Source organism: Arachis ipaensis, chromosome B09, assembly GCF_000816755.2.
Source record: "Arachis ipaensis cultivar K30076 chromosome B09, Araip1.1, whole genome shotgun sequence".
NCBI classification, from domain to species: domain Eukaryota; kingdom Viridiplantae; phylum Streptophyta; class Magnoliopsida; order Fabales; family Fabaceae; genus Arachis; species Arachis ipaensis.
Window position 1 is genome coordinate 113,331,253 of NC_029793.2, and position 8,429 is coordinate 113,339,681.

The following is an 8,429-nucleotide window of genomic DNA, read 5'->3' on the forward strand; positions in this document are numbered from 1 at the left end:
TATTTATATCTTTATTCTAGAATTTGAATTCAAAACTGTCCTAATCATATCTTTCGGAAAGAAAGATAAGATAACTAATTACTAACTACAATTTCAAATTTAAAACAATAATTCAAATCAAATCCTAATGACTAAATTCTTTATGTTTCTAGAAAGAATTAATAACTAACCTTCTAGAGTTTTCAATATTTTGGATGTGATTAAGGCTTCTAATGATGTGGATAATTAAGCTTGGACCTTAATTATTCTTCCTGAGAGTTGTAATTATCTTTAAGCTGGGCTTGTATTCAAGAAAATTGAGCAAAAGTCCAAAATTCACCTTCCGGGGGGTGACATATGTAACACCCTACCACACAGAGTCTTATGCTTAAGTCATAAAGTTGAGGTGGTAACATATTACGACCTCTAATAGTAAATATATATATAACAACAACAACAACAACAACAACAACAACAACAACAACAACAACAACAACAACAACAACAACAATATAAGAGATAGTTGAAAGAAATTTTAACTAGAAGCCTGTGAAAAAGAGATAAGCAAGGCGTTAAATAGAAAATCGTATCACTCGCATAAGAGATAAATTTAAGAGAAGAATTCCAAAGATACGTACACACACACACACACACACACACACACAACCCAAAAGAGTAACCCCAAATATATGACAAAACACCTGTTTCTCCAAGTCGACCTCTAGGAAGGACAAAATACAAAATACAAGGGTGGAAAATCTATATACAAAGCATAAAACATAATACAGTAATCCCAGAATAACCAACTTCGCTTGCAGAGGGAACTCCAGATGCTCACCAAGGTGCATCTCGACCTGCATCTAAAAAACAACAATATTGTATGGGATGAGAACCGGGGATTCTCAGTATGGTTAAGGTGCCCACATATATAATAAATAAGGTCCCGGAAAAGCCAGAGGCAATCCTAGAACTTTGATGCTCTTGATTATAAAACTTAATGGATTTAAATATGAAAGCCATAATCAGGGTGGTCCACTAAGGTTCTCCATTCTAACTCAACTCTAACTAAAACCCTCAACTATTCCCCTTCCTTTACCATCCTCCAAAATACCAGAAGATCCACACAGACAAACAAAGCAAACAAAGCAAACACAAGTAGAATACAGATACAGCAAATAGAACATATAGTAGTTAAGCATGAAATAACAAGTAGGCAATCCCAAGAAAATAGACCAAAGCAAACAGACAAATGCATATGATGCATACCTTTCCTATTGGCCGTTAGCTCATGCGTCGGTTACTTTGCCATAACCTGACACATCTGGTAGCTAACCCAAACATTTGTCTCTAGATTCCGCATCTTCAGGAGGATCATAAACGAAGGAAAGTGCCTTTCCACACCGAAGGAGCGTGCCTTTCCACCTTACAACCAGAAAAGAATGTGGGAGAAACAATACGAAAGAGAGTGCCTTTCCACCTTCCCCACATCCCCATCATGATAAGAGAGGGAACTTCCGTCCTCAACTTGCCATCCGAATACATTTTCAAGTTAACAAGCAAGCGGGATCGCACCCAAACCTGGCCCTCTCGACCATTCCGGTCACACACACATCTCGACCGTTCCAGCCACACACACATCTCGACCATTCTGGCCTCACACAGTCATCCCCAATCTCATCATTAACATCTCAATTCAGCTACTCTATACCATCCTTCACTTCCAAGTTGCCTTACCTTCCTAGCTCAAATTCTCTTAACTATCCTTACAACTCAGTTATAGGGTCATAGGGGTGTAAAATAGAGGTTTAAAGGTTCAAAATTATGTTAAAATCACAAAAATCTCATTTGCTAAAAATTGGAGTCAGCGTACACGTGGGCCATGCGTACGCGTGGGAGTGCATTTCTGAAAGGTTACGCATACGCGTGGGAGTAAAATTTTCTATGCTCACGTACGCAAGCACCCTGCTTACGTACATGAGATACCCAACCCAAAAAGGTTGGTCGTGTCGCGTGCAGGTAGTCGCGTACGCGAGTTATGGAGAATAGCAAAAATGCTGAATGCTGCAGAATTTTCAGCTTTGCACTCCAAACGTCCGACGCGCATAAGTTTTTCGTTTTAAAATATTTTTTATCCGTTCTTCTAACGGCATAAACTTTGCGGACCCAATTTTCGTTTAAAATAAGTTTGAAATAATTTGGGGGTCTAGAAGCCAAGTTATGACTCATCGAAGTTTGACTAAGAACCAGATTTTTATAAAGTTTGCCAAACCTCTATTTCACCAATCTCATAACTCAATACCAAAACTCTAAGCTTTTTGACAGCATCTGAACATACCAATTCACATTTCAATGTTTAATTCATTCTATAGTACCCTAATACACAACTCTAATAAGCATAGCATCTTCAACTCACAATTAATCAAACTCAACCTCAAAATCTCATATTCAATTCACAGTCATATACTCAACTATCATCATCATGGTTCATCATTATCAATAATTTACAAATTTCTATATCATCAACCCATTCTCAAATCAACAATACAATTCAACAAATACCACGACATCTATAACACAAGTCCTCATTATCATCAATCATCATTACACATTATAACAAGTTCAACCTTTCACTAAAGCCACTGACATTTATCAATTTCACCATGTTAAGCTTATCTTAAGTCGTCTAGCGTAAGTTTTCATGACACCGTACATATTATATATGAGAAATCAAAATCATACCTTGGCCGATTTCTCCCCTAAGCTCGAAACACCACAGATGACCACTGTTCCATAAAACCCAAAGCTCCAAATCTCTCCAAACAGAAAATTCAGCTTCCAACTCCACAAATTTGCCACCAATGCATATAATTTCATCTAATATCATATAAACACCACTAAATCAATATAGGGTTTGCTATATACACAATTTCACAAGGGTTAAAGATTCTTCACCTTACCAACGGAGAATTGGGACAAAATCCGGCAAGTCCATAAAGCTAATTCGGTCCTAAACACCGAAATTACACAATTTCTCAACACTAAACCCAATTAAATTCGAAATTAAGGGCTGAGCTATATGGATTAAAAATGAGGCTTACCTATGAAATTGTTAGATGGGTCTTGTAGAGCTCGTCGCGGTGAATGTGTGGTCGCAAACGGTGCGACGATCGGAGCTCCGAATTGAAAGTTATTGAGAATTGAAATTGGGCAAGGGTTTTGGTATTTTTGGCTTTGCCTCATGCAAGCTTCAGCATTCTTCCTTGCTTTTGGGAAGAAGGAGAGATGATTCTCTTCATATATAAAGGGTTGGAGGCCCAATACGGGCCCAATTCGCTCGGTTCGGCTCGTTCGGCCTAATTTTGGGCCAAATTCTTTAAAATTAGTGTCAAAATTCTTGTTTTAATTAGTTCTATCCCACTAAACTATAAAATTTAATTTCCTAATTTCTTAGATTAATAATTAATTTATTGGCTAATCATTTACTAATTTTTCAGATTTTACATCATACACCGGGCATGTGTGTAGAGTGCAGGAGGATGCCCGGCGGAGGAAGGGAGAAAGGAGGGTCCGCCAGGTGCAGGAACAGGATGCCAGGCGTGTAGGAGCAAGGAGGGGGTCCGCCGGGTGTGCATGTCTCTATTTTTTAGGCTATGCTTTTGTTGTACTTATGTTTTTTTTTGTGTGAAAATTTTAATTCTTGCTTGTTTTTGAGCCAAAAACTCTTAAAAACATAAAAATACTATCCCAACTTCAAATATTTTATTATTTATTAAATTTCTTTAGATGACATAAGAAATTTGATTTAAATCTAAGAAAATAAATGAAAAAGGAACCCTAAAAATTGCTTAAGATGACGTGTCATCACATTGATTTTTTATTTTTTATTTTTGGTTCTATACTTCTATTCCTTTTAAGAGAGTAAAACAAGAAGAATTATGAGAAAATAAAATTAGAGGAAGAAGATGAAGAAGATGAAAATGAAAAGAAGAAGAATCAGCAGAAGAAGAGGAGGAGGAAGAAGAAGAGTTTTGAATTATACAGAATTTATTAGAACAAATAACATTGAAATTGCTTAACAATAACACAATTTTCTTAGTTTTTCACTAAAATTTTGCTACAAAGTACAAAAATATCTTCTTTAATGCTGCACTTTTTCCTTCTTTTTTTCTTTTTTTTTTCTTTCTTTCTTTCTTTTTTCTATTGCTCTTATTTCTTTTTTTAGGACCATTGCTCCTCATATTATACTTGAATGAACATGTTTGTAATGTATTATAATTTTATTTAATTGAATGACTGTAGATTCATCCTCTTCCAAGTAATTTTGTAGCATTATGTATTTTTTCTTCTTTGTTTGATTTTTTCCTTTTTTTATTCTTGTTAAGAGAGTAAAATAAGAAGAATCATGAGAAGGTAAAATAAGAAAGAAAATATGAATAAAAGAAGAAGAAGAAGATGATGATGAAGATAATGAAGAAGAAGAAGAAGAAGGAGGAAGAGGAGTTTTGAGTTATCATTAAGTAATTTTGGTGCATTCTGGATTTAAATAAGATGCATTTTTTATTTGTGCTTATTTTGAATTGAGTTCATTTGTGTGTCATCATCATTAAGTAATTTCGATGTATTTTGAATTTAAATAAGGTACACTTTTGGTCTGAACTTGTTTTGAACTTAGTTTGTTTGTGTTTCGCTATCATTAAGGAATTTCAGTGCATTATGGATTTGAACTGTTATGCATATAAGAAGAAAACGACAACGATGATAATAATGATGACGGAGGAGGAAAAGGAAGGAGGAGATCAAAGAAATTCAAATGAGAAAAGAAAGAGGAAGAGGAGATGGAGGTGGTGGTGACGACGACGATAATGAAAGAGAAAGATGAGGAAAAAGGAGGTGAAGAAGAAGACAACGATGATGATAATAACGATATCGATAACAATGATGATAACGACAATGATGATGAATATGAAAGAGAAGGAGGAAAAAAGGAAGGAAAAGAAGAAATTTAAATAAGAAAGAAGGAGGAGGAGGAGGAGGAGGAGGAGGTGGTGGTGGTGGTGACGGCGACGATGATAATGAAAGAGAAGGATGAGAAAAAAGAAGGAGGCAAAGAACAAGCAGCACCTAGTAGCAATATGGAAGAAGAAGAAGAAGGGTGTAACAGCAGCATAGGTAAAGAAGAGGTGCGCATGAATTTAAAACCATTGACAACGACTTGGTTGGACTTGGTTAGGTATTTTACTTGGTTGTAGAGTTTTTTTCAATTAGAAAATCTAGAAACAAAAAAAATTAGAAATCAAAAACCCTAAAATTCCACAACTAATAGTATAATGCTAAAACCCCTAATTCCTATCAGCAGCTTATCTAGTAGTTGAAACCCCCAAATAAAAACCCTAAATCAGAACTCCAAACCAACTGAAAATCGATATATACCACTAACCCATTGTTGTTCATCATCATTAGCACAACCACACACACCATCTTCAACACTGAAAAGAGATAGCGAGTGAGAGAATGAGCAAGAAAGAGATGATAGAGGGCGAGACAGAGAATACTTATCGGCCTACTGGTGAGCGCGGTGATGAGCAGAGACGGGTTTGGCACATTGATGAGCGCAGTGATGACGGCGAGATGAGCGAAGAAGAAGAGATGAAGTGTTGAAGTGTTTGGCACAGATTTGTGCAGAAGAAAAAGAGACGAGTCGGTTTGTGAAGTGTTAAAGGAGACACAGGTAGTGATTGACACGCGCTTGTGCTATTCTCAGAGCGTGAAAAAGGAAAAAAAAAATATTAAGAAACACTTTTGAAGTGCAGCTAAAACATAAAGAATAGGTTACTTTTCAAAAACGTTCTCTTTAGTAAAAAAAGTGTATCTATAGATATTAAAATAAGGTTATACTTTATAAGTGATTTTTTTAATATTTAAGGAGACACTTTTTAAGTGATGTCATAATTATATTTTTTATTTTATTATAAAAATGTAACATAGAAAAAAGCGTAGATTATTATGAAGTTAGTATTTTGTTAAGCAATATATAACTGACACTAGTAGAACTAGAACTCTAGAAGTAAAATAGAAATTAAACGAGGGGAAGAAAAAGTAAGCAGGGAAGTGATTATATATATGTAACTGAAATAATGATATACTTTCTTTTAAAAGTGTAGGTAGGTTCGATATTCGTGAGAGTTTTCTTAGGCTCTGAATGTTTATGAAAGTATTTACTGGTAAATTACTTACAAAATAAAGGAGCTTTTACAACGACAAAAAATTTTGGATATATTTTTTTTGGGTAAAGTATATTTTTTGTCCTTGAAGTTTGACAAAAGTTTCAAAAATACCCTTAACTTTTATTTTGTTTCAATTTTGTCCTAAAAGTTTTTGATTTGCATCAAATATATCCCGGATGGCTAATTTTTCAAAAAATTTAAAACCAATTCAACAACAATTTCGTAAGAATAACCCTCAATACAAGCAAATCAAGCATAGTTTTCATGCATTATTGTTAGATTGGTCTTAATTTTTTTGAAAATTTAGCCGTTAAGGGTATATTTGATGCAAATCGAAAACTTTTGGGACAAAATTGAAACAAAATAAAACTTAAAGGTATTTTTGAAATTTTTACCAAACTTCAAAGACAAAAAATATACTTTACCTCTTTTTTTTTTAACTGTAAACAATTAAATTGATTTTCAAGTAATTTCACTACTAAAATTTTTTAGATTATTGATAAGTTTTAGTGATAAATTTTATCTGTAAATAATTAGCAATAAATTTAGAGAAAATACTGATGAAAAAATAAAATTTAATAACAGATAAAATATTTTGTCATAAAACCTGTTGCTATATCCATAGTTATTAAATTCGAATCAACCCAGTCAGTTCGACTGAAAAATCGGTCACCTAACCAAACCGAATTACTCATTGGACCGCTCATACATCGGATCCGGTGAAAATTGGTTTAATTCGGACGAATTTTCGTGAAACCGGCGACCCGATCGATTTATGTGACCCGGACCAAGCCATGCTTATTTTAAATAAAAAGGAAACGACATCATTTCCAACCCTCAAAATACCCTAATTTGATTAGTGATCACCCATGAGCCATGACCTACCTTTGCCCTCAAGCCTCAACGTCTTTTTTCTTTGGGATCTCGCTCTCGCCATTCTCTCCCTCAAGCTCTCTCACCTTTCTCACACCACTCTCGTCTCTGGTGTCTCACTTCTCTCTCGGTCTAATATTCACCGTTTCATACTCAAGTTTGTCACGTTCTGTGTCCTCACCGTCTCAAGCTCAGTTGGTGCCTTCCTGTGCTCACTTCACTGGTGGCAAAACCAGACAGAACCAATATCTGGTCCCTCGAGTGCTGGACGTTGTCGTCTTTTTTTCTTAGGCCATCAGTTTAGTTGGTCAGCTTCCTTCACCGTCACTGTCTCACCCAGTCGCGCGCCATTCCCGCGATCGTTGTTGCCGTGGCAGAAGCAGTAGGTCGCGGGACTGGTAGTCGTCGTCGCTCTCTATTTCGTCACTGTCTCGCATTCAGACGCGCGCCTTCACTGCACTTGTTGTTGCGGCAGCAGGTCTCGGTGAGCTAGTCTTCATTTGTCTTCTTGCTTCGAGCCTTGACATCAACTTCTTTTGCGCTACCCAATTTGGTGAGTTCCAACAAATTTTCCCTTTTTTTCTGATTCAATTTTGTTGCTGTAATTCATCACCGCACGTTGATTTTGTTACTGAAAGTTGAATTTATTGCTGAAAGTTGAATGTATTACTTAATTTGTTATTGATTATCACTGAACCTTGAATTTGTTGCCATCTTGTTGTAATAATCACTTAACTTAAATTTGTTCATTGCTGAATGGTTTTGTTATTGATTGAATATTGAGTTTGTTGCTGCTTTACTGAATAATCACTTAGTTAAGTTTTTTTAGTTAAGTTTTTTTGTTGCTGAAAATCATCACTGAGTAATGAATTTGTTACTGATTATCATCAATGAAGATTAAAGCTATTATTGTCTTGTTGAAATAATTACTTAACTAAATTTTGTTGCTGTAAATATGTAAATCATCTTTTGAACTAAATTTTTTGTTACTGAAAATTATTATAGTTGAATTTGTTATTAAAGATGATGTTATGTTCTCTGCAACTCAAAATAAAAATTGTTCAGTTAAATGGTTGTTTTTGTGCTTTCTATTTATATTATTATGAATTATTCTTAGTATTGTTTGTATAAAATACATAAATATAGGTATAGAGGCAAATCAAAATAAAGAAAATGTTGGTTAAGCTTTAAATTTGTCATATGAAAATATGGATGTCAACTTTTAGATCATTCCTTAGATTTGATATATTAGTTGCATTATTTTTTGCTCTCTCTTATTCATTTAAATTGAGATCATATTTTATATAATTAATTATATCTAAAAATTAATACTTGAGTATAATTAATTTATTT